The sequence below is a fragment of the Schistocerca piceifrons genome, chromosome 2 (genome assembly GCF_021461385.2).
Source record: "Schistocerca piceifrons isolate TAMUIC-IGC-003096 chromosome 2, iqSchPice1.1, whole genome shotgun sequence".
Taxonomy (NCBI): Eukaryota; Metazoa; Arthropoda; class Insecta; order Orthoptera; family Acrididae; genus Schistocerca; species Schistocerca piceifrons.
In genome coordinates this window covers 261645331-261672051 of record NC_060139.1, presented here as the reverse complement: position 1 = coordinate 261672051, position 26721 = coordinate 261645331, and the positions used below count along the sequence as shown (strand labels likewise).

The following is a 26721-nucleotide window of genomic DNA, read 5'->3' as shown; positions in this document are numbered from 1 at the left end:
CCCGCTAGATACACTGCGACAATTAATCTTCTCGCCACAACTGGAAACCGATCCAGTGGTGATTGTTGATTTACAAGTGAGACAAAGACAAGAAAAGGGGGAGATGTGTTAGCACGTCAACTGAAGGTCATATTTTATGTACCATTCTACGGCGGGCGGGTACATTCACTTCCCACTAGAATAGAGTAAATAAACAAAGTAAACGCGTCACTGCACCTTAGAGCATTCTGTTATTACAGTATTATTATGCTGTTCAGCAGTGACGGTTAACAGAAACTGACGGTTTAAAGAGTGACGGTTAATCGAGTTTTTACTGTACTTCTTCAGATTGTATGTGTGACGTGCTGCACGCAGCGTTAAGCAACTACACGGCTTGCTCGGCCCAGTAGCCGGCTCAACGGCAAGCTACGCTTTCAATGCAAGACGACAACTCGGAATAATCTCCTACGTTACAGAGTGACTCAATAACAGTGGCGGTATCTACTTACACTGGTTACTGACAAACAGCCAAATTGCGGCGTTGCAGCTATTATTAAAAAGCTGTAATATTCTTCCATCACTACGTAATGGATAAGGCTTTCTTTTCCTTTTGGATAGTTGGTATAATCTGAATACTCATCTTGATTAACAATTATTTTACTGCAGGTTCTTCTACCCCAGGCCGAAGAAAACAGTGAGTTTTACGTAGTGCGAATTCTTGAAAATCGTAAGTCTCGTTTTAGTTGGAAAACAAAGTCATGTCGTAATTAATTAAAATCGGCGTATTTCAAAAATGGTTCAAATGGCTCTGAGCACTATGAGACTTAAAATCTGAGGTCATCAGTCCCCTAGACTTAGAACTACTTAAACCTAACTAACCTAAAGACATCACACACATTCATGCCCGTAGCAACCGCGCGGTTCGGACTGAAGCGCCTAGAACCGCACGGCCACAGCGGCCGGCTCGGCGTATTTCAGTGCCAAACGTAACATTATCTTCGAGTATTACTTATAATATTTCTTGACTGAATTTCAGTGCACTTAAATTCCTCCGTTGGTTTACAGTGAGGTCACAAAAGACATGGGATGCCTCCTAATATCGTTTTCGGACCTCCTTATGACCGGCGCAGAGCAGCAACTCGACGTGGCATGGACTCAACAAGTAGTTGGAAGTCCCCTGCAGAAATTTTGAGCCATACTGCTTCTATAGCTGTCCATAATTATGAAAGAGTTACCGGTGTAGAATTTTTGTACACGAACTGGTCTCTCGATTACGTCCCGTAAATGTTCGATGGGATTCATGTCAGGCCAAATCATTCGCTCGAATTGTCCAGAATGTTCTTCAAACCAATTGCGAATAAGTATGTCCCAGTGAGATGGTGCATTCACGTCCAGTGTAAATACAGCCCACGCCATTATGGAACCACCACCAGCTTCCACAGTACCGTGTTGACAATTTTGTCCATTGCTTCATACATCTGCGCCACGCTCGAACCCTCCCATCAGCTGTTATCGACTGAAATCGGGACTCATCTGACCAGTCACGGTTTTCCAGTCGTCTAGGGTCCACTGATATGGTCAGAAGCCACGAGAGGCGCTGCATGCGACGCGGTGGTGTTAGCAAATGCAGGCGCGTCGCACGTCTGCTGCCTTACCCACAACGCCAGATTTCGTTCGTCGTTCACCGGACATCGACTTCTGCCGTTATTTCGCCCAGTGTTCCTTCTCTGTCAGCAGTGACAACTCAGCACAAACCCCGCTGCTCTCGGTCGTTAAGCCGGGAGCGGTGGCCGACCTGTTCCAGGCGCTACAGTCCGGAACCGCGCAACTGCTACGGTTGCAGGTTCGACTCCTGCCTCGGGCATGGTTGTGTGTGATGTCCTTAGGTTAGTTATGTTTAAGTAGTTCTAAGTTCTAGGGAACTGATGACCTCATATGTTAAGTCCCATAGAGCTCAAAGCCGTTTGAACCATTTTTCGGTTGTTAAGTGAAGACCATCGAGCACTGTTGTCTGCAGTGAGGTGTAATGCCTGAAATCTGGTATTCTCGGCACAGTGTTGACAAGTGTGAATTTCGGAATATTGAATTCTCAAATGATTTCTAAAATGATATGTGACATGCGTCTAGCTCCAACTACTCTTCCGCATTCAAGGTCTGTTAATTCCTGTCGTGTGGCTATAAGCAAGTCGTAAACCTTTTCACATGAATCATCCAAGTACAAATGCCAAGTCCACCACTGCACTGCCCTTTTATACCTTGTGTATGTGATATTACCGCCATGTGTAATGTGCATATCGCTACCACATGACTTTTGTCGCATCACGGTATACATCAAAGATAAATTGGATACCGAAAATACAACTACTCAAAGATATGGGTTGTTGCTTGACATTGTCAAATCGGAAGACAAGCGATCTGTTGTGTTGAAATGTGTGGATAAAAATCCTAGGCCAAGACCGCTAAAACTCTTATTGTTTGCTAGTTTCAGCTCATTGACGATCCACCTTCAGATTAATAAAAATTACTTAATGTCGTGCGTATCAGCCACCGAGCATTGCACATCGTCGTAATCTGTTGAACTATATCGCTCTTGTCACGTACACAATAAGGTACGTTCTCATGGTTACAAAATGTACAACATTAGCAATATACTGTATATCTTTAGTGCAGCCGTAATACAGCTACTTCCTTGTTCCTGAGCTGGCCGTTGTGGCCGAGTGGTTCTAGGCACTTCAGTCTGGAACCGCGCGACCGCTACGGTCGCAGGTTCGAATTCTGCCTCGGGTATGGATGTGTGTGATGTCCTTAGGTTAGTTAGGTTTAAGTAGTTCTAAGGGACTGATGACCTCAGGTTCCATAGTGCTCATAGCCATTTGAACCATTTGAACCTTCTTCCTGTAGCGTGGTACGTCATGTTTACTTCGACACATGGACTATATGATAGCTACCACTGTCAGTCACCTTGCATTTAAACACAAGTGTGGCGATTTGAGCACTGGTTAACGTTGTACGTTATTTAACCATGACGGCCAACTTTTTAGTGTGTACATGACAACAAGAACGATACAGCTCAACAGATTATGACCATGTGTAATATCTGGTGGCTCATACTCACAGAACTCAGTAATTTTTATTGATTTGAAAATGGGTCTGGAACCGCGCGACCGCTACGGTCGCAGGTTCGAATCCTGCCTCGGGCATGGGTGTGTGTGATGTCCTTAGGCTAGTTAGGTTTAAGTAGTTCTAAGTTCTAGGGGACTGATGACCTCGGATGTTAAGTCCCATAGTGCTCAGAGTCATTTGAATCGTTTTTTGAAAATGGATCGTCAATGAGCTGAAACTAGTAAACAATAAAGGAGTTTTTGCGATATTGACCTAGGATTTTTATCCACACGTTTTCTCCAAGATATATGTTCACTAATTTCATCACTGATACCGATATAATGCCTATTCGCTTTAAAAATGGTTGAGTACATCAAACGAAATGAGTTTCTGAAAACATTGATGGCAGCAACCAAGAAAGACTTATGCGCTAGGAGGGTAAGATCAAACAGTGAACTGGGAACTCTCAGCCCCTACCGAACAGTACTTTTCGAGTGACTTCCATTGTTGTATTATTACCACCAAGCAACTGCTTTCTAACAGTGCTTTAACATTCTCCCGCACCCCTCTCCCCCACTGACTGGCCGCGTGAATTAGTACTCCCATTCCACGGCGGTGGACGCTCTGCGCATCAAATTATTCGCTTCATGTCTCCATTTGTGGTGAGAAACAAAACGCACAGGGCATAGGACTTTCAGGTGTGTACACAGAGCCCATCTACGTTGTCGTCAATGAATAGAAGTACGAAGTAATTTGTAGGGTTATCTATAGTAAGTTATCTTATTTGTAGTAAGTTATCTTGTTGCCGCTCATGCTCACATAGCGATTGCTTATCGATGCTGTACTTCTGTTGTACGTGTGTTCAAAGTGACCGACAAACGGCTGAGGCTGCACGGCGAAAAAACTCCGAGTATATAGCCTAACTGTTGATTATCCATGTTGAAGTATGCTTATCCATGTTTACATATCTTGTTGACAAAATGCTGAAGAACGTTGGAAACATATTATTGCTAGCCATAAGCTGGTGTTTTACATGAACAGAACGGTGCATTTGAGTACAGATGTATCGTTGTACCAACATTGGTAATAATAAATTATAAGGAAATGCTCATCTAATGATTGAAATTTTACGTCACTTTTTATGTCATAAATTTTAAGTCTTTGTCTCGCCTGTTTTTCAGATTATGAGTCCCTAAGAGCTGATGATTTTCTGCTAATTGGAACTGACAACTCTAACTAGGACCTCTAATGTTGTCAGTATATATAAAATATTTACAAGGTGCGCTCAGCAGTAATGTCCGACGATGCTTTCGCCTGCTGGGATGTATTATCCGCCAGATGGCTGTGAAAAAATGAAGATTGACTAGGACAGTATTTCAACTCGGTGTAATGAATGACACTCACCTTAAAAAAAATGTCAATAAGACTAAGCTAACGTCCATAAAAAACAAAAAACACACTGCAGTGTTAAATTGCTAGATTAGTGCGTAACTTGTGGAACGTAGCACATCCTATAATTTCCAGACGTGTCATTATGAAGCTATGTAAAACGGATAAGGAATGGAATACAAACCTGTTTGGTGTTGTGTGTATCCATCCTAATTCCCATGCGGATCGAGTCGGGAGATTGCAACAATATCTTTGGGCGATGTGACTGTGGAGGGGGCAGCAGTTGGTATACAAACAACGGAGCAGCAAGTGAAAGTTTCCGAGGACGCTTGTGACAGTGAGTGAGTGTGATTTGTGTTCCGCCTTTGTGCTTATTTGTGAACAGTGGAGCAAGACGAACCCATTAACAATGAACTTGAATTAAAATTGTAAACTGTCGACCTCTGTTATTTGTGTGAGTGTCTCTCCCAACAACTACGTGTTACTGACTATGCGATGGGAGACAGCAAGTACCAGCTTGTCTTTAGTTTTTCGGCGACGTGACGCAAAAACCTACAGGTATATGCTTTCAGCGCGAATTTAACAGTTTATGGTGTTACAAGCTTTACCTGCAAAGTAGAGCAAAAATACATGTCAGCAATGATGGCGAAATTTACGCCTTTGAATAAATCGCCATCGAAGAAACCCATAGTCGCATAACGTCCGCTTGCAACTTGTTTTGAGAAAGTGAAGAGCATCTCTTAAAGATACCGCATACAAAGTGCAAGGGCGACGTATCTTAGAGTAGAAATCCAGTAATTGGGCCCTTGCCAAGTATGTCTGCCAGCAGACGAAGTAATCCAGAGGTGCTAACTAGGTGGTGCAGCCCATGTGAAAACTTAACAGGGATGGTCAGGGAACTTAAATCTGAATTATTAGAAGAACGATGGCGTCGATTCCTCAATCCTGTGCGTAAACAGAGTAGCAGTACACGACGTTCGGCTGCCTCTGATATAGAGGAATGTTCAATAAGAGCTTTGATCACTGACATAGGAAACACGTGTCAAACGCCGTAAGCAGTATGGTGACTATAACGAGATATACTGGCTAGTTTTTCAAACGGGCTGAGGTACAGGTCAGTCTGAGAACACAACCAAACTTTTTTTACTATCACATTCGCTAGCTTCGCCAACTCAGAACCAAACTGCTACCTTCCAACCAAACCTATACCTCGGCTAAGCTGTAGATCAATGAATTACCACAAGCAGTTTTATTTTACTTATGTGCCTTCAAATTCGTTGGCTTTCCCAACTAACAACAAAACTGTGAATATATGCACCGCAAATTGTCAACAAGTGTTTAAACTAACACATTCCTTCTGTCAAGTAGATATTGACATCCGCTAAACTAACACTAAGCTTCTGAAGGTAACAAATTAATTTGTCGAAACTGGTAAAGCATAATAACATTAATTAGCAACTGATGACTGAAATTTAACCTGATAAAAAGGACAAGGTGCGTCCGAATAAAACCAATTTAGCATGTTGGCTTCTTTCACTTTATGCTCGTTCTTGTATAGGCAGCTGGGAGAGTAGGAGGACTGTTCACACGACGGAGTGTAGTTAAAATGAAACTTCGCAATAATCTGAGTTCTGAAAAGCTGAATGCTATTCTTGAAGTACGAGCAGGGCTTCGACACAACAGTAGGATTACATGCTTCCACCTTTAATTGTTAACAAAACTGCAACAATAGCCGTATGTAGGACAGTCCACGTCACTACAATGCACAGATGATTTAATTGAAATAATACTAAATGTAAGTTTCATGAACTCAAATTAAACTTCAAATTAGCATGTGTAGTGATGCATGTCATCTGTTATGCTACTAAAAATCCAGATCCATTGTTTCCATGTTACCAGGTATATTTAATTCAAAAAGTTTTACATTCGCAGTTAACTGTATTACTGTGCTGTCCTGCAGATTTCAGATAAGAACTTAAATATAAATTCATGCTACTCTGTTACACAGTATAATTATTGCAAAAATGAAACTGCATAATAATACACCTTGTTGTATTTCAACTTTTTTGTGGCTTTTTTATGAACACTTTTAGCTTATTTCATTCTGTATCGACAACACTAATTTCTTAGGATCTAGCTTGATAAGTTGAAATAGAGCCAAAACATGGGTAAGCTAATCAAAACGCCCAGTTCAGTTTGTTATGCCCTTTAATGCATCTCTCTTTGTGTTGACCTGAAGCCTTGACTTATTCTGCATTTTGTCTATCCTTGTATACCATGGATTTATCTCCTGTGACAGTGTGGTTAAAACAAAAGAGTTTGTCCGGCAACAAGAATATTGTGTGAATAGGGAACCGTACATCTTGCAGAAGCCCTTCTGAACATCTTGAAATTCTTATACTCACGTTCCAATACATTTACTTCTTACTGTTTTTTTCTCACAATAAAAGTCATTTTCAAACTAGACAATGACTTACACAGTGACAGTAGAAGTAAAATGAAATCATCAATCCAAAGATTGTTTTGAACACCACATTGCTTTACTAGACGTGGTTCTGTTTCTTTTTCTAACATACGTGAACTTTTATTTAGATATTTAGCAGTTACTTTGGTACACAACTGTGTTCTGTGATATACCAAAAAAAAAAAAAAAAAAAAAAAGAACACGTTAATCGTTTTGTGCTGTCCGATACAGATCTTTCGTTATTTAAGTCTTTTGTTTGACGAGTGTCCTTTGCTTCCCTCCCCCCCCCCCCCCCCCTAGGTTCAGTGTGCTAAACATTCTTGTAGATTTCATGACCTTAATCGAAATTTGTTGTGACAAAAACATTCTTATGGGGTTAATGGTTCGGATGATAGTGTGTTGGTCACCCATAAATGGCGATAGCTGACGCGATAATGAAGCGTATTTGGAAAGGCAAAGGGTACATTGTATGGTATTTTATTACTTTGGGTATTATGATGCGACAGGAGAGCAAAACTTTTCAGTTGTACAGCATATGGTGGCACCTGATTGAAAAGCTAGTATTATTGCTATTTACCTATTTATACATTTCATTTAGAAAAATAAGGGACGTTACATTTAGAAATTCAGAGAGAAGCCAAAAGAAAAAAAAGATTCAAACCATTACAACGAAATTAAGTTTAGGAATGGTGTGCGCTTGCACAAGAGACACGGGGGAAGAGACAGAGAGAGAGAGAAACGCGCGAGCACATTCTTCAAACTAGCAGCGCTCTTACCAAAACTTACTCTGTTAAATTTAGATAGCGTAAGCGTTAATGGCATTAAGCGGTATAATGATGTTTGTTATTAATACAGTACACAGTTCAAATTTCAGCGATGCATTTGTCTTTTGTTAATGCGTACCTTGACTAGTTCCACACCCCTGAAAGTTCTCCTTGTCAAGAGATCTACGAAAGACGATGAATGAGTCAGTTAATATATGAAGATAAATGTACGCATGAAGGAAGGAAAGAAAGAAAGGGTTCTTTTTATTTCGTTGAATGGTCTTTATTTATTGTGATGTTTCTGCACAGGTGAATTTGAGCATCAAATAGTGCGAAAGAGATTAGAAATATTCATGAAAGCAGTAGTTCCCAACTTTTACATGATTTCGTTCTTCTGCCATTGTAATACACCCATAAATAAACGAAAAAAATATTTCGACCGTGACAGGACTCGAACCTGCAATCTTCGGATCCGAAGTCCGACGCCTTATCCATTTTTTTTTTTTTTATTCACTAGAAACAGTAACAAAAATGGCTACAATGAAATGACATAAATAAGGTGACAGATAATTGCAGTCATGAATTACAGATTCAAAAAATGAGCCTTTAGTAGTAGCACAATTTAGCACCTTCAGTGTCACCTTCAACTGGTGGCAGTTCAGCACGCACATTTTCTTCTTCTGCAGCCGGTTCCTCATCATCATTTCCCAGGCCCAAATTAATCATTCAGTAAATCCTTGATATGTGTTTTTTCCAGGGTAAATTACATGGACAGAAGAGAAGTCCCGAACAGCGACATCGCAAAATATTTCACTGCCTTGTTATTTTTGTCAGTTCCAGCCTTCTAAACGCATCTATAGGGAGTTCATGATCTTCCTTTATATCAGACACCAGATGTTTCTCGCCGTATTCTTGTATCTGCTGTACTGCTGATTTATTTTTCATGTGTGACTTGCAGGTGAGGTTAGGGTCGGGAACGTGACCCAATCCATTCCCTCTCTACTAGGAATCCAGTTCCTAACCTATGCCCATTCGGTTGAAGACAATTCGGAGCATGTTACCATATTTCTTATTGTGATTCTGATATTTGAGTATTTTCTCGAATTCATTTTCCATATACATCTTGTATTCAATATGTTCATCGCTCCCAATATTATTAAAAACATAACTTGTATATTTGCCCATTAACCAAATCACAGCGTTATTTTTTGCCTGAGGGTAGTAACTTTCCTCTGGTCTGAAGAAAATGTTAGTCGGTACATTGTTTGCTGAAGTTCTTGTTATTTGAGCAATTTTCTCCCTGGTCCACCTCCAGTTGATAATCCGATCTCCACAAGTGTAACGATGAGGCACACTATCAACGAGGTTGCATTTGCTGCAGAGGGTTGTGTCACTTAAACCGACGGCAAAGAGGCGCTCATTAGTGCTGATGATGTTGTTGACTTCCTTGTACCACGCTGTTCTCACGTCAGACGAAAGAACATCACTACTGATGTTTTTCCAGACCACATTCCTTGCTATTCCAGCATATTTGGTTTCTATGTTATTTTTCCTTTCATGTTTCCGCCTTTCAGCTAAAATCGCCTTTGCTGTAACGTTTTTGGAGTTTAAAATCTTTTTGCTGAGATAACTTAGTTCAAGATAATACTCCCTAATGTGTTTCAGCTTAAAACTTATTTTTTGTATATTTATCGGCGGCTCCACACTTTCTGGCCTGACAATATCGTATAGTTTTGCTGTAATGCACCCTGGATCATTACACATTATGCTCCATGTTCGTTTGACATACAATGCCATCGCTTTAGACTTGATGTCGGTTAGACCCATTCCTCCATTGCTTGGATCCAAAACTGCTGTCTTTACCGGCACTCGAAACAATTCCCCTTTCCACAAGAACTTTGCCACCATTGATGGAATGGGGAGAACCTGTGCTATGTAGTAGGCCTTGGATAAAATATACGTGTTGACAAACAGTATTCTCTGGAACTGGTCTATGCTACGTTGACAGTTTTCAATCAAAGCTCCCTTGATTTTTCTTGCCACCTCCCGCCAATTTATTGCTATCATTTTTATAAGGGACGTTGTCAATGCCATTCCAAGAGCTTTGTGTTCATTAACATGGTTCGCCCACTCAATGCGTAAGTTAGCAAGCCGCTTTATATTTAGAAATTTACTTTTATTTTCATTTACCCTCGCACCTGATGCGGAACAATATTTTGCAAGTATCATCTCTAGTTGTGTCACATCTGTTTGGTCTCTGATGATTACGCCTACATCGTCCGCGTAAGCACCTACCACGGTCTTTGTTCCTTGAATGGTAATGCCTGTCAGCCTGTGCTGTAGCTGTCTCAAGAAAGGTTCCAGCGATATAACGAACAGGAGCATGGATAAGGGGCTTCCTTGGGTAACACCCCTTTTTATTTCAATTTTTTTTGTCAGTTGACAGTTAACGGAGATTTGTGCAGTAACACCCATTGCCATGTTCTTGATGATGTCGATGGTTTTTGGCAGGAAGTCCATTCGGCGCATTATCTCTATCAGGTATTTGTGATTAATTTGATCAAATGCCTTATGGAAGTCTATGAAAAGCAGTCCACATTTTATGTTACTTGCCTGCGCTAGCGCAATGACATCGCGATACAAAGCCGCAGTTTGTAAAATCGTTCTTCTAAAAGCACAAGTCTGCTGTTGGCCTATGATGTCAGCAGTGCATGGTGTAAAGCGCTTGTTAATTACTCGAGCTATAATTTTATAATCTGAATTTAAAAGCGAAATCGGCCGTAGGTTGTTTATTTTTTTGCAGCCTCTGTTCTTCGGGATCAACACGATTTTGCATTGTTTGAACTCTGCAGGCACTGGCTTTCCTTGTAAGACTTCATTGACAATTTCGGTGAACTTTTCTCCTATTAGTGTCCATAATCGTTTATAGAATTCAATGGGCAGTCCGTCAGGTCCTGGAGATTTTTTAGCAGGGGAGCTGCACACGATTTCTAATACATCTTCCTTGGTGATGTCGGAAGAAATGTTCTCATCACCATCTCGCGATATTCGTGGAAGATATGTCCCAAAGAGGTCATCGTATTCTTCTTCGTTTGTTTCCCCTGACGCATACATACGTTCATAGTACGCTGAGATCTCTTTAATTATTTCCTTCTGGGTGGTGATTATGGTACCATCATCTATTTGAAGTTCATCCATGAAACTTCTTCTTCTATTTTTGGCGTGTCTGACAAGGTGGTACAATGCAGCAGTCTCATCTTCAGTGACTGACTTTGCTTTGGATTTTATTTTAAGTCCCTCCAGTTCCTTACGTTTCAGACTTATTAACTTTGCTTTTATTTTCTTGATGTCTTTTAATCTTGTAGGAATTGCATCTGTCTGATCGTAGAGGTCCCTGAGCACGCTGTAGTAGAATTCTACAGTCTGTTTCCTTTCTCTGGCCATATCTATACTAAAAGATATTAAAACTTTCCTTAGCTTCGGTTTCGCTCGTTGGGTCCACCATTCTATCACACTTGGAAAGTTGTTCAGTGAACGGAGACACATTTCCCAAGCTCTGGTTAGGGCATCTTCTAAGTCTTCTTCTGATAATAACGATATATTTAGATTCCACTGGCTTCTTACTCTTCGGGTAGGTTGTGGTGTTAAATTTACGCAGGTCAGCAACGCACTGTGATCGGAAAAACTAACGGGAACAGTTTCTGTTTTCAGTACTTTATCTGCTAAATTTTCCAATACGTAAATTCTGTCAATTCTACTACAGGAATTTGCAACAATATGAGTGAAGTTCACCATTGTTGGGTATTTTATTTCCCACGCATCTTTTAATTTTAAATCAACAACAAGACGTCTCAAGTCAGGTGAGTAATTGAAGTTGGGGGTTTGATCCTTTCGACTCAATACACAATTAAAATCTCCCCCTATTATAAGTTGGAGGGGGTTTTTCCTCAGTAAATAAATTACGCTTTCATTAAAGAATGTGGCTCTTGCAGCTCTATTACTGCTGCCAGAAGGAGCATATAAATTGACTATAGTAACTCCTGCTACATTTATTCCAATACCTCGCCCCGATTCTAATTTATCAACGTCATGCCTTCTCTAACTAAAATGGCCGTGCCAACATTCGTTTCAGTGGAAATATTGTAAAAATCAACGTAATTGGAAAAATTTAATTGTGGGAATACCACTTCCTGTAGGAGAGCAATATCCGTCGCTGACTCATACAGAAACTGTTTCAGAGCAGCTATTTTAACATCCGACTGTATTCTATTAATGTTTAACGTGGTAATCGTATATGACTGTAACATAGGGGGGTGACCTTTTTCCCGCTAGTCTATCATTTCATGCCACTCCATGCCGGATACTTCCTGAGAATCTGACTGGAGACCACCGCCACGGTTTGCATTAGAACCTTTCTTTTTACTTTTCTTGCGGTTTGCATTGACACTAGCCTTCACCGAATGTCTGCTCCGCCCACCCCCTGAACAGTTTTCCACCGAGACCGTAGTCGGTGGATCTGAGTGGCAGTCGTGTGCCACCATCTCGTCTGCCAAAGGCGGCGCAGAAGCAGTTTGCAAACACTCTTCCAATGCCCCATCACTTCTATGAACACTTTCGTTTACTGTTTGTGTGTTATTGTTGTAAAACTCCACTTCTTCGTCTTGGGATTTGGACTGTGACGTCGCCTGTTGTTGACAATCACTCGCTACCTCGTCATGTTTGCTTTCAGTTGCATCTGCGAGTGAATCTGTCTGCATTGATTGACGTACGGGTACTGCAGCGCGGGGTTGTGGTGTCACTAAGAGCAGCGCATTGCCATCTACTGGCGCGTCCAGCGCTACAGAATGGGACTCTGATGTCACTTCGACCTGTTCAGGTGATGGTAGCATATTCGATCTGTCTACTGATGTACTTGACTCAGAGTTCGAATCTATGCTGACAATATTGTCTGAAACAGTTTCCAGTACTGTTTTCTGAATGTCACCTACAGCTTTCAGCGATAGGTTGATATCTTCTTCATCTGTGCTACTGCCGTCACAAGTTCGACGTCTTTTGTTAGTGGCTATACTACTTTTTCCAGCCGGATTGTCTACAGTGTCTTTCCTGAGTAAAGGTGGAAATGCTTCAAGAGTATTTTGTGGCCTGTCGTCTACATTCCCCGAAATGCTGGAAACTTCACCACCCGTCATCTGATTTTCAGTCACAAGATCAGCCAGTGTTAACCTTTTACGCTGTTGTAAATTATTCTGCAATACAAACACCTTTTTTGGACAGTTCTGCCGGAGATGCCCACTTTCATTACATATATGACAAGTCAAAGTCTGTCCATTGTATATAACGTGCGCTTTGTAGCCACAAACCAAAATATGAGATGGAATGTTTTGTTTGACATGCATATCGACAGAACGAACGCCACTAAAGCATTGCAATCTATGCTGGCTTGACCATCGTTCATTACAAATTTGTCTGACGTCACCGTATTTAGATAATGCGTCTTTTAAGTAGCAGTTTTCTACCTCAGGAGGCAAATTAAATACTCTGACTTGTTTATAATCAACATCAGCATTTGAAATAGTAACTGTACTCACCGAATTATCGCGATGGCGGAATTCAGCTTTTCCTTCAAATTTCTGCAAAATCCGTTCCAACACCAACGGGGAAAGCAGCTTCACAAAAAAGCAGTATTGCTCCAAGTCATAATAAGCAGTGTGCGTCTGATCCGAAGTAATGCCAATAACGTCAACGATCCAGTCATGAATTTCTAGTGAACTTGGCTGAACATTACGGGTTGCTTTGTCAAATCCAAATCTTAGGGTAAGCTTTCTGGGAAACATTGTTGCCATGTCAGCAGTTAACAGTTCGCGAATACAAGGAAACTAAAATGCTGCATCACCACAATCACAATTTTACACAACACTGTTACGCAGAGTCATGAAATCCAAACAGAAGCGCCACAGCGCGTCCGCTCAGGACGGCCGGAAAAGCCGATATTCTGGTTCCAGATAAACGAAACTTCTGTGTAATTGCTTGTCAGAAGGCTATGAACGATAATGGACACCGCTCAAAGTACAACTGTCTGTAATACAACTATATTTTTAAATTATTTCACAATGCGAACCAAACTGCGATCTCTGTTTACGTTGCTAAGCATTAAGTTTAGGAATGGTGTGCGCTTGCACAAGAGACACGGGGGAAGAGAGAGAGAGAGAGAGAGAGAAACGCGCGAGCACATTCTTCAAACTAGCAGCGCTCTTACCAAAACTTACTCTGTTAAATTTAGATAGCGTAAGCGTTAATGGCATTAAGCGGTATAATGATGTTTGTTATTAATACAGTACACAGTTCAAATTTCAGCGATGCATTTGTCTTTTGTTAATGCGTACCTTGACTAGTTCCACACCCCTGAAAGTTCTCCTTGTTAAGAGATCTACGAAAGACGATGAATGAGTCAGTTAATATATGAAGATAAATGTACGCATGAAGGAAGGAAAGAAAGAAAGGGTTCTTTTTATTTCGTTGAATGGTCTTTATTTATTGTGATGTTTCTGCACAGGTGAATTTGAGCATCAAATAGTGCGTAAGAGATTAGAAATATTCATGAAAGCAGTAGTTCCCAACTTTTACATGATTTCGTTCTTCTGCCATTGTAATACACCCATAAATAAACGATAGAAATATTCATGAAAGCAGTAGTTCCCAACTTTTACATGATTTCGTTCTTCTGCCATTGTAATACACCCATAAATAAACGAAAAAAATATTTCGACCGTGACAGGACTCGAACCTGCAATCTTCGGATCCGAAGTCCGACGCCTTATCCATTAGGCCACACGGTCGGACGAAGGTAGGATGCCCCAGTACAGGATTTGTTACAGAAAATACTCAAGCTTTAATTCTGTTTTTAAAGTTATAAAGATGAAACGTCTGAGCCGAAGCACAGTCGCATCAAAACTCTTTTCCAACACGTCATGCGATATTCACACTGTTATGAGTAACAGGGTGTTTCAAGAGATTAAATTAGCTAATTTATCGAGTTTCAAAGTCAGACTGCTTATTTAACTGATTACTGCGTTTTCAACTTGAGGAATTCAGGAAGCAACCCATATAAAATTTTAAGGCAGCCTGGCGACTGTCTAAAATTTCACTTTAATTTTAGAAAGTCATCTTACATAAACTGTGTACAAAACGTTTACAGTAATAAGATAAATTGAACTGCAGCTCGCGGTAACGTACTTACAGTAGGCTATCCATAGTGTCTTTCGACTGTATTTAAAAATTAGTTGTTTGATGTCTTCAGAATTTATTTTTGTGTCCAATTATATGTGAAAATAGCTAAGTGACTTATTAGATAAAGATCTGTATTGTACGAAGTAAATTCATTTTTTGCTCTCAGATTGTAAACAAATGTTGATTTCCTGTCAGATAGTACTGATGGAAGGCATCCAGATTGTTGATGTGCAGTATTTGATTAGTATTTGCCACAGCATAATTCCCTTCGAAGACTGAAGGACGAAGTTTCTGTGATGTTCAGAGGTTTGTTTAATCTGGGGAGAGTGTCACAGTGATACTGAAGGAACTGAACGAAAGATAGACAAACTATCCCGAGAAATGCTATTAACAAAGTTTCACGAACCGGCTTTAAATGATCGCTCTAGGAATATCCTACTATTCTCTACGTATCACTTACATAGGGATCGTGATGATGAGATTAGAATAATTACTGCACGCACACGGGCATTCAATCTATCTTTCTTCACGCGCTCCATACTTGAATGGAACGGGAAGAAACCATAATAATTGGTACAATTCGACATACCCTCTGCCATGCACTTCACGGTGGTTTGCTGAGTATAGACGTAGATGTATCTGTAAAACCCCTGCAGGCCGCAGGATAAAACTGGTATTCAATTACTTATCTCAGAACGATTGTCAAATGTTAACAATAAAATAACCTGACCACTTAGGTACAGACTGTAACAATAGCAATAAGAATAAAACATTAAAATGATGGAACGTAATGCAATAATAATAATAATAATCATAATCTATTTGACAGACGCATCATGTAGACTGGTACAAGACACTTAAATAAGAACCACACAGCTCAATGAACTAAAACAAAATGAGAAACAAATGAACAATTTTATTTGTTTGTAAATAAAAAATACCTTCTCTTGCTGCACTGTATTTTATTCTCCCAAACGTGTTTGCATTTTTTCTCTTTAAAGCATCATAAGTGGGATCTATAATGATACAGTTACGCTACACTTTTGTTTTGATATGTATTATTCATAGATTATAAAAGTTTATTCCCCAGTCTCTTGTTGCCTATGACAGCTTCTGGTAACAGGTGAGGCTGAAGTGTAAAAGATATGAGAAAGGTGTATGTAATAACAATAAAAACAAGAAAACACATCATTGATGCACAACAGGTCAGGAAACGTAATTACAGCACAAACGCAACCACTACTGTCGAAAAATTCTCAAAATTAATAACTCTCTAAGCAAATTCTTCCTATTAATTTTAAGGTGATATGGTGTCAAACAATAAAAACGAATAAATGCAAGCCTACCTGCTCCAGTCCACTTTCACAATTAATGTAATTTCATGTGAGCAATCACTATAAAACATAAAATACAAAAGCTACCGTATTTTATGCGCAAAATAAGAAAATGTCCATGCAAGTTGTATAATATTTCTACTGTAATAAATCCAGGCCCACAGAAATAACACATAGGTGTTGAAACATGTTTGGGTAAATAGACAAAAGAAGAACATTGTGTTTTGCAAAAGGCAGAGTTTAAAATCCAGAATACGCTCTTGTCACAACACGTTGTAGAATACAGAGATTACTTCGGGTGCAAGGAATACCGTCACTGGAGTCATGAAGTTTGGGAAACGATCACCTGTAATGATGGGTAGCCAGTGGAAGACTACAAGCTCCTCGAAAACCACGCAGAGCAATGCATTCCGCTTGCACCAAGGAAACGGCTCATAAAAGTGATGGAAGTATTTCCGTGTGGGGCAGTTTCACATGGAATGAAACGGCGCCCTGAAGGCGTTACCCATACTGTTGCAGCAGAAATCGCATTGTGACCACTGCCCAGGCATCCCTACCGTGTTTCTGCCACGGCAGCTACGCCTTGCACTTAGCATGTCAGCGTACAGACAGGAACTAAATCTTTATAAAACGATTTTAATGAAATGATTCAGTAAAATTTTTTTCTTTCACATGTTACAGCCTCACATCGCTAAATGGAAATCAACTAGCAATCTTTTCATTGTTAGTGACAGTTACTATTACGTTTCGGATTTAACTAACCCATCTGTCAACTATTGCATTGAAAAATGTCGTTCTTGGCTACAGTACATCTGATGCACTGTAGGTTATATTTTGCTGCATGAGAAATGTAGCTATCACATCTAAGTTACTTTAAAAGTTGAAAACAGAGATACACTTTCCAATGGAGACAAGAAATATTTTAAAGACTTTCTCACACTGATAGGATTTCATTGCTGGCGAAATTTACTGCGATGGCATTCCACCGAGGTTTCATCAGCGATATTTGGTGCGGCAGCACCACAGCTCAGAGACTTGTGAACATGGTGAAATATCCTCTGCAGTCATTGTCCACGAGACCACACAATTCTGTTACACTGGTCAACAATATTTTGTCACAGAGCATACGAATATTTTCTTTAGTACAGTTGTTGAGCCGGTATTCAAACATGAACTAAGTTTCTACATATTCACCCAGTTTTCTTTCGACCTATTACCTCATGTCTATAGAACTCCTTGGAAACACTTCACTTTTGTTATAATAATGACAATTTAATGGCCGGCCGGAGTGGCCGTGCGGTTCTAGGCGCTACAGTCTGGAACCGCGAGACCGCTACGGACGCAGGTTCGAATCCTGTCTCGGACATGGATGTGTGTGATGTCCTTAGGTCAGTTAGGTTTAAGTAATTCTAAGTTCTTGGGGACTGATGACCTCAGAAGTTGAGTCCCATAGTGCTCAGAGCCATTTGAACCATTTTTGCCAATTTAATGATTCTACATGTGTAACTGTTGAAAAACATACGTCTTGTTTACAAGAAATTCTCATACATGACTCTTAATTCAGTAACCCATCACCTGAAATTGACGGAGGTTTAGCAACATTCCTGATTAGTTGGGTCAAATGCTTTGTATCCCTGTAAAAAGTAGAACTTCTTTTTAAATTCAGTGCAGAGTTGGCTCCTAGAATAAACCTCAGTCCTCTTGTAAAGAAGTGATACAAACTTCAATCTGGATATAAGGTTGGTGACCAGGACAAGAAACAGTCTCCACATTTACACGCTATGTGGTGTCGTCAGTCATACGACCACACTGACGCCTGAGAGATCGATCCGCCGGATGCGATTCTCTCGGTAAACGGAACAGAAGAACGGCTGTGCTAGCCAAAGAGTACACAGCCAGTCGCAGTACTTATGCTCGCCGCGAGGCGCCGCTAGGCCACTTCATGTGCAGCAGGAGAGTAGTGCGGTTGTGCCAGTCTACAGTTCGTAGCCGCGCTCAGTGGTCAGCCAGCGACGACGTTAGTCAGTCATCGTCTGCAGCTCATTCATTGCTGCCATCAAGTCTTTGTAGCTCCGTTCCAAGTTAGTCTTCAAATTCACCGGATTCGACGTTCAAGGTTACGAGAGATTAATTCGTCACTGCAAGATTTGTGACTTGTGAATTATGTCATTCTAGAGACGCTTAGTTTAGTCGCGTCTTCTGTAATTGTCAACCAACTGATCATGGACTAGAGCAAAGTTAAGTAATAAATACTTCCTTATTTTGTTCCCCTGCTAATTAATTGTGTTTTCCTGTTGTAGCTACCAAGCAATCCTGGCATAGTAGAACCCAAGTTTCCACTTCCTTGGCTACCTCATTTGCCACCTCATGTTGATGGACTCGATTATGGTGGAAGATCGAGAGCCATCATGCTGTTTCACATGTATTATACTGCTGAGAGGTAGGTAAAAAGAATTATACCGGCCGTTCTTTTTGCTATTACCTTGATTTGCAGAAAATCACCAGATGGCCCTACAGGTTGTCATTTTCGCTTCACAAAAACAGTTGGAATCGCCTCAAAACAAACTAGATCTTGGTCTCTGTACCAACGTATCATTTGCCATGACGCCTGTTTGTCACTGTGAACAAATATCGGCACACGTGATTCCTTAGAAGTTGTGACGAGTACATGCAATACAGAAGGATTTCTACATGCTAATGCAACATTTCATAACCCACGCTCTCCACAGAAGTAGAAAAAAAATCACAGTTGTACTGAAACGTGGCCTAACAGGATTGAATTACTGCTTATACTGAAGAATTAATATTATTAACTGTAATAGTAAATGAAGAACAGATAATGGATCAACTCATTTATGTGGGGGACGTTTCGGCATCGAAAAAAAAAAAAAAAAAAAAAAACATGTGAGTAATTTGAAAGGCTCGCAATCAACGTTGAGGACTTTTTTATGACGTAAATTTATAAAGATACCAATACTCAGAAAGTATGGTCATGCAACACGTTAATCTAGATGAGAAATGGCATTGTATTTAGGTCGGAATGACCTGTGACTACTTGAATTGAAAATATCATTAAACGCATTGTAACTTTAATATAAAGTATCATAAAATGCGAGAATCTCACTGCGTTATGTCACTTTAAATTTCTATTCCATCACGTAGTCGAAAGCTGGATTGATCATTTGCAAATAACATCAATAAAAGGAAACACAGTTCTACATGTTCATATCTTCCAATGTCTTTTTTTTTCCCTTTCATGATATGTCCCTAAACGTAAAGCGCTAATACTTGAAATTTGCAGAGATGAACTAAATAAAGTAAGAGTGTAAGTGATATGCTGTAAATTACTGTCACAGACAAAAATTCGAAGTTTTATCATATTTATTCAATCCAAAATAGGTTTCACATGAAGTCATCTGTAGCCAATGACTTTGTGAACACCTCAGGTAAATGCAAGAACACGTGATCTCGTATTGAAACTGATCATAATCAAATTACTAATCAATGTTCACCATTATGTGCGAGGTGACAGAAAAGATGTGAAACTGACAACACTACGAGCAATCTGGCAACACTGTCTTGTTCTGCTTATGTAGATCGATGCTTTCGTCCCTTCCAGTTGCTCAGCCCGAGTTTCAGTTCATACTGCCATCACGTGATTTTTTAGGGCGCCATCAGTGATGTTGTGTTTTTGTTGCGTATTATGTAAATGGAACATCGGAATTTAGAGCAACGTTATGCGGTTAAGTTTCGTGTTAAACTTGGGGAATCCGCAAGTGTGACCTTTGAAAAGTTGAAACAGGCCTATGAGGAACATTCCTTATCAAGAGCACAATTTTGTCGCTGCCACAAATCATTTTTGGAAGGTCGAGAATACATTGAAGATGAACCTCGCTCAGGGAGACCTATAACTTCAAAAACCAACGAAAATGTTGAACGTGTGCGTGCTCTTATGAGATCAGACAGACGTTTAACAAATAGGATGATTGGTGACCTGTTAAACTTAAACACTTTCATTGTACATCAAATTTTGACTGAAGATCTGCAAAAGCGAAAGGCTTGTGCTAAAATGATGCCGCAAAACCTCGCATCTGAGCAGAAGGACAGTCGAAGAAATGTGCACATCTACCTTCTTGAGAGGATTGCCAGTGACAACTAATGGATCAATCGTGTGATCACAAATGATGAACCCTGGATTTTCGAGTACTGTCCTGAGACTAAGTGGCAAAGTGAAGAGTGGCACACTAATACGCCTCCTCGACCAATTAGGTTCGAATGAGCAAATCAAAGATCAAAATAATGCTGATTTGCTTTTTTGACAGTAGGGGTATCGTTGATAAAGAATTTGTTCCTCCAGGAAAAACTGTCAGCAAAGTGTTTTACAGAGATATCCTCGAAAGGCTCAGGAAAAGGGTGAATGGAGTGAGACCAGACGCTGCAATGAAGTGGATGCTGCAGCATGACAACTCCCCATGCCACATGGCTACTTCCGTCAAATGGCTCTGAGCACTATGGGACTTAACTTCTAAGGTCATCAGTCCCCTAGAACTTAGAACTACTTAAACCTATGACATCACGCACATCCATGCCCGACGCAGGATTCGAACCTGCGACCGTAGCGGTCGCGCGGTTCCAGACTGTAGCGCCTAGAACCACTCTGCCACTCTGGCCGGCGGCTACTTCCATCACGGAATTTTTTGCCTCAAAAAGCATTGCTGTGGCACATAGCCCCCCCTATTCACTTGATCTGAGTCCTTACGACTTCTTTCTTTTCCCGAAATTGAAAAAAAGTCTTAAAAGGACGTAGTTTTGGGACTGTGGAGAAAATTGAAAAGAATGTGACCGATATGTTAAAGACCCTAACAGCTGATGCCTTTCACTGGTGCTACCAAGTCTGGGATCAATGACACCGCAGGTGTACAGCTACTGAAGGGAACTACTCTGAAGGGGACAATATTGTTGTTTGAAAACGAACAAAAACTTTGGCAGAGAAAAACACAGTCTCATTACTTTTCTCGCACACCTCATGTAAGTTCAACGCAGTTCTTCAATTAGAACGTCACATACTAGAAACTAGCGACCCTATCGCTGCTCATACTACCATAGAGCAGTCAGTGACCATGTCCCAAGTCAACCTCAACTGCTGTGTTATCTTGCCCTGTCATAGCTATGTGAAGTGTTCCCCCATCACTTCACTTGGTAATAGATCCATTTCACTACATACATAATGATTCAGTAAAAGTAATCTAGAAGCATCGTAATAGCATGCTGAATGTGCACTAATGTGCTGATCAAAATGGTATCTCGACTAAAAATTAAAATCCTTAATTATAAATATACGAAATTGCGACAGACTGTCGTATGACATTAAAAGGGCGTAATAAGAATATAAAGAACACGAGTAACACATTAATATGAACTGTTTTTGTCTGATTATTTCACTGACGCAGACATTTTTAAGCACTGTGCACCATTTTTGAATTATAGTGAGTCTTCAAACAAAATTCTGCAAAGGTACGGAATGCACTTAAGCCACTGAAAAATAAAACATGAATATTTCAATACCTTATCCTACAAGTATCCTCGTTAAGTGTACACCATGGTTTTGATTGTTCCTATGATAATTTTTAAATTGTATGCCAAACTGTTTATAATAAGTGTAACTTCACTTCTGGAGACTGTGTGAGAATGTGCGTAGTGGATGTGGTAAGGTCAAATGAAAGCACTTGTCAACAGCTTCTACTTGAGTCCTCATATGTTGTTTTAGAATTATTGCATACTTTGTCCTTAATTCATAAAAAATTACTATTCAGTGAACTTTGTATTATAAGAATCGTCTTTAAATCAGTTTGAAAACGGTTTACCTGCATTCTGAATATGACGATTCCTTCTCGCAAAGGCATGGCTATACAGCTGCAGTCTCCATTAGTAGCTGGTTTGCTCTGTGACTTCCACCTGTCTACGCTTAAGCTACCACATTCGATGTGCAGGTCTGTCAAATCATGCTCATGGGGCCAGATACTCCACTTTGACGCAGTCCCAGAACATCTTCCCCACTCTCTGCAACTGGGATGTATTGACATGTAATGTCAGCATTTCAGTGGAAAATTTGGAAATTTGTGGTAAGGTCTTATGGGACCAAACTGCTGAGGTAATCGGTTCCTGAGCTTACACACTACTTAAACTAACTTACGCTAAGGACGACACACACACCCATCCCCGAGGGAGGACTCGAACCTTCGACGGGGGGAGCCGCGAGGAGCGTAACAAAAAGCCCTAGACCGCGCGGCCGCATTTCAGTGGACCACGCCACCGTATCCTAAATTTGTATCAGAATTATTTGAGGAACCCAGTCGTGACAGTGCTTGTCTAGCCTCCCCAGTCACCTAACATCAACATTTTGGGTGCCATAAACTGAGACGTGTGCAAGAGCTGGAAATAGCTCCTACCTATCTCCATGTGTTGTGTGCTGCAGTTGCATAGTTATGGATCAGGATGGTTTACGAATACTTCCAGTAATTTGTGACATCTTTGTCACAATATGTCACCTTCCTGGTAAGGACAAAACGAAGCGCTACATGCTACTAGGCTATATTGCGTCACAGCTCGAAGCTGACGGGCAGAATCTAAGGCTCAGCTGGACCGGTTATCTCTAATTCAAATTTTTGCATCTCCTGCTTCGAACAATCATTGAGTAGAGTGAAAGAAAGTAAGTTCAGTGCATCCCCTAGGGCTCTCACACTATACCATCAAAAGTCTGCCCAAGTCACCTGTTGGTGAAGGAACAAACACATCTAAAACAATACCCAGCAGACCTCATGTACTGATCGACGTGGACAGTCGAGCGTTGCGGAAGGTGGTTGTAAAACATCGTGTGAAATCAGAGGAAGGAATCGCTCGTGAGTTCCGAAGAAGAAAGAAGGGAAGATTAGGGTTTAATGCCCTGTCGACATTGAAGTCATTAGAAATGAAGCACAAGCCCGGAATGATTCAAAGATGGGGAAGGAAATCGGCCGTACTCTTTCAAAGGAACCATCCGAACATTTGCCTGGAGCCATTTACAGAAACCACGAAAACCTAAATCTGGATTTGAACTGTCTGTCGCGTCCCAAACGTGAATATTGTCGGGTATTGAGCGACAGGGGCTCGCTTGGAGTGCACTAGCCAGCTAGCCTACGTGAGAGTGAGTCTTGGCCTAGCTGTTCCTCCTTACAAAACGGGACGAGGTAGCTTGCAATGATCTTCACAAGAAGTGCCTTACAATCCTTAGTTTATTTCCTGAAACGACTCCTCTTCTGCTACTACACTCGTGCTCATAGATTAAGGACAATTGCAGAATGTGGTGCCATACAATGTGTCACTACGCAAAACTGGCGCTAATAGCATAGGCACATAGGAAACACACACGACACAGGTCTGTAAGTCCACGGTATTGGTGATAAGTTGATAAAACCGTCCAGAAACACATGTGCTACAAAACGCTACTGTTTCCTGCACATACACCCCGACATCAATATGGGATATGATCACCATGCACACGTACACAGGCCGCACAATGGGTTGGCATACTCTCGATCAGCTGGTCGAGCCGCTGTTAGGGTATAGCCTCCCATTCTTGCACCAGTGCCTGTCAGAGCTCTTGAAGTGTCCTAGGGGTTTGAAGACGTGCAGCGATATGTCGGCCGAGAGCATCCCAGACGTGCTCGAGGGGGTTTAGGTCTGGAGAATAGGCAGGCCACTCCATTTGCATGATATCTTCTGTTTCAAGGTACTCCTCCACGATGGCATCTCGGTGGGGCCATGCGTTATCATCCATCAGGAGGAAGGTGGGACCCGCTGCACCCCTGAAAAGGTGGACATACTGGTGCAAAATGACGTCCCGATACACCTGACCCGTATCCTCTGTCAAAGACATGCAGGGGTGTGCCTGCACCAATCATAATCCCACCCCACACAATCAAGCCACGACCCCCATACAGGTCCCTTTCAAGGACATTAAGGGGTTGGCATCTGGTTCCTGGTTCATGCCAGATGAAAATCCGACGAGAATCACTGTTCAGACTATACCTGGACTCGTCCGTGAACATAACCTGGGACCACTGTTCCAATTACCATGTACTGTTTTCTTGACACCAGGCCTTATGGGCTCTCCTGTGACCAGGGGTCAGTGGAATGCACCTTGTAAGTCTCCGGGCGAATAAACCATGTCTGTTCAGTCTTCTGTAGACTGTGTGTCTGGAGACAACTGTTCCAGTGGCTGTGGTAAGGTCCCGAGCAAGGCTATCTGCAGTACTCCGTGACTGTCTGTGTGCACTGATGGTGAGATATCGGTCTTCTTGTGGTGTTGTACACTGTGGACATCCCGTACTGTAGCGCCTGGACTCGTTTCCTGTCTGCTGGAATCGTTGCCATAATCTAGAGATCACACTTTGTGGCACATGGAGGGCTCATGCTACGACCTGCTGTGTTTGACCAGCCTCCAATTCGTCCTAGTAATCTACCCCTCATAACGCCATCAATATGTGTTCTTTGAGCCATTTTCAACACACAGCCACCATTAGCACGTCTGGAAACGTCTGCACACTCACTCACTGCACCGTACCCTGACATGCACCAACACACCTTTGCGTATGTGGACTGCTTCCAGTGCCACCGTGCGATGACTGCAGGTCAGATGCACCACATGGTCATGCCCCGAGGTGATTTAAACCCGCAAACCTCCCACCATAGCATTGTTTCACCATGTATCAGCATTATCCATAATTTAGGAGTATGAGTGTTGTACTGATTGGGCTTAGTAACCACAAAGAGACCAAGTCTTTACACAGAGACAGAGATTTGATTTCACCGTTCCATCTATATTGAATGTGTCTGTTCACTGGTCCTGTGCCCATTCTACGACAGAGTTCCTGACTCTCGGACACTCTGAATATTTCTCTACTGCGCTCAGCCTCTCCTACTCTCTTGAGGAGCACCAAGCTTCCTAGTTTTCTTTGACGTTTCCCCTTCATCCTCATCTGTCTCTGACATGTGATGCTGAAGGGATGTTGCCTCCTCATTGGCTCTAATTCGCGCTGGGCCTTAGTGACTACATTCGCTGGGTAGAGAGATCTGACCATATATTGCGCTTCTAGACTGTCGTTGGCTTCATATGACGTATAGATTCCCTTTCCAAAACACCTATCTCTGTCCTCTCCACCCCTGTACTTGCTGTTACTTTGGAAAACTTTCCGCTCCTTATTTTGATCTAGATGTGTACTGAGTATACTTGACAAGGATACGATGTAATGCTGCTGTGTTCACATCCCATCCAGTGGTCGCCGCCATCCTGGAGCCAGCTGTGCATTCGCCATCAAGTAAGGCCTGAAACCCTTCCAATTCCTGCTACTGCTCTGAATCTGACTCAGTTTTTTCTTTACAAGAGCAGACGCTTTTTTCTCTGCGGATACAATATGTCATCCTCCCGAATAGGAGTCAGTTTGCTAACCACTGCGTCGCCTCACTCAGGGTGAGATCCAAAGAGCTACGAGCAGTTCAGAATGTGGTACAGTGGTCGAGTAGCTCCTCAAAAGCAACATATTTCTGTAGTCATGGGCGCCACCAGCATTAATTACTGGGGAAGGGGGGGGGGACGAATCAGTAGAGTATAGATAACATGGGGGTCAAAATGAGATATGTTATTGAAAAATATTGAAAACATTAGGACCTAAAACCACTTTTTGGAGCATTCTGTATGCCTCAGACCATATATGTCAATGACTTTTAAAAGTCCTAAATTCTGCCAATTTGTGCCTGGATTACAACCTATTTTGCAATTATCAAGTACAAAAAAGGTTTTATAATTTTAAATTTAGGACAGTATGTGTATGATTATTATGTATTGTGTCCTAGACAATCGTGCAAATTATTTCCGGTTGAATTGTTTTTCTCACTAAATAAAAGCTTCTTTCATGTAAGATTTTGGTTCTGTTGGCTGAGTGAAGTAATGTCAGACGAAGTCCTCTACAATTTGAAATACTGTACTGAAAATAATCCGCCAGAAAATACAAAGTAGTTCTTTGTTTAAATTAGAGACCTATGCTTGAAAAAGTGGAGAACACAGGAAACCTATTACTTTGCAAGAATACCCTCCAAAAATTCACAGTGCATAGTTTTCTTTTACTGAGAAACGTGGGCAAAGCCGCAATGTGTAAATTGCTAGTTTATTATAAATCTTTTTTAGGGAAGAATCAAGTAAAAATAATGTGTAAAATTTAATGGACATATGCTAGAGGTGCATTTAGATCAGTTTAAAAAACGCTTGAGGAGTTCCTATAAACTAGGTGTTGTACTACGTTGTAGTCGTACAATTAAGTAAACTGGAATACATTTTGTAATAAATATTTACTTACCATAATTCCTTTGGCTTTTAAAAAACGAGAGTATTGATGAGTCGTCTACAATTCTCCTTATAGCATTCTCT

The 26721-nt window shown here is 41.1% G+C and overlaps 1 protein-coding gene and 1 non-coding gene across 2 annotated transcripts in view; one reads left to right on the top strand and one right to left on the bottom strand.

The window, feature by feature from the left end:
• LOC124775312 (sodium channel protein Nach-like) overlaps positions 1-26721 on the top strand; it is a 206659-nt gene that overhangs the window by 82745 nt on the left and 97193 nt on the right. The window lies entirely within an intron of this gene.
• On the bottom strand, positions 14462-14534 carry Trnar-ucg. Its single transcript has one exon. It is a non-coding gene; the product is annotated as a tRNA-Arg (tRNA).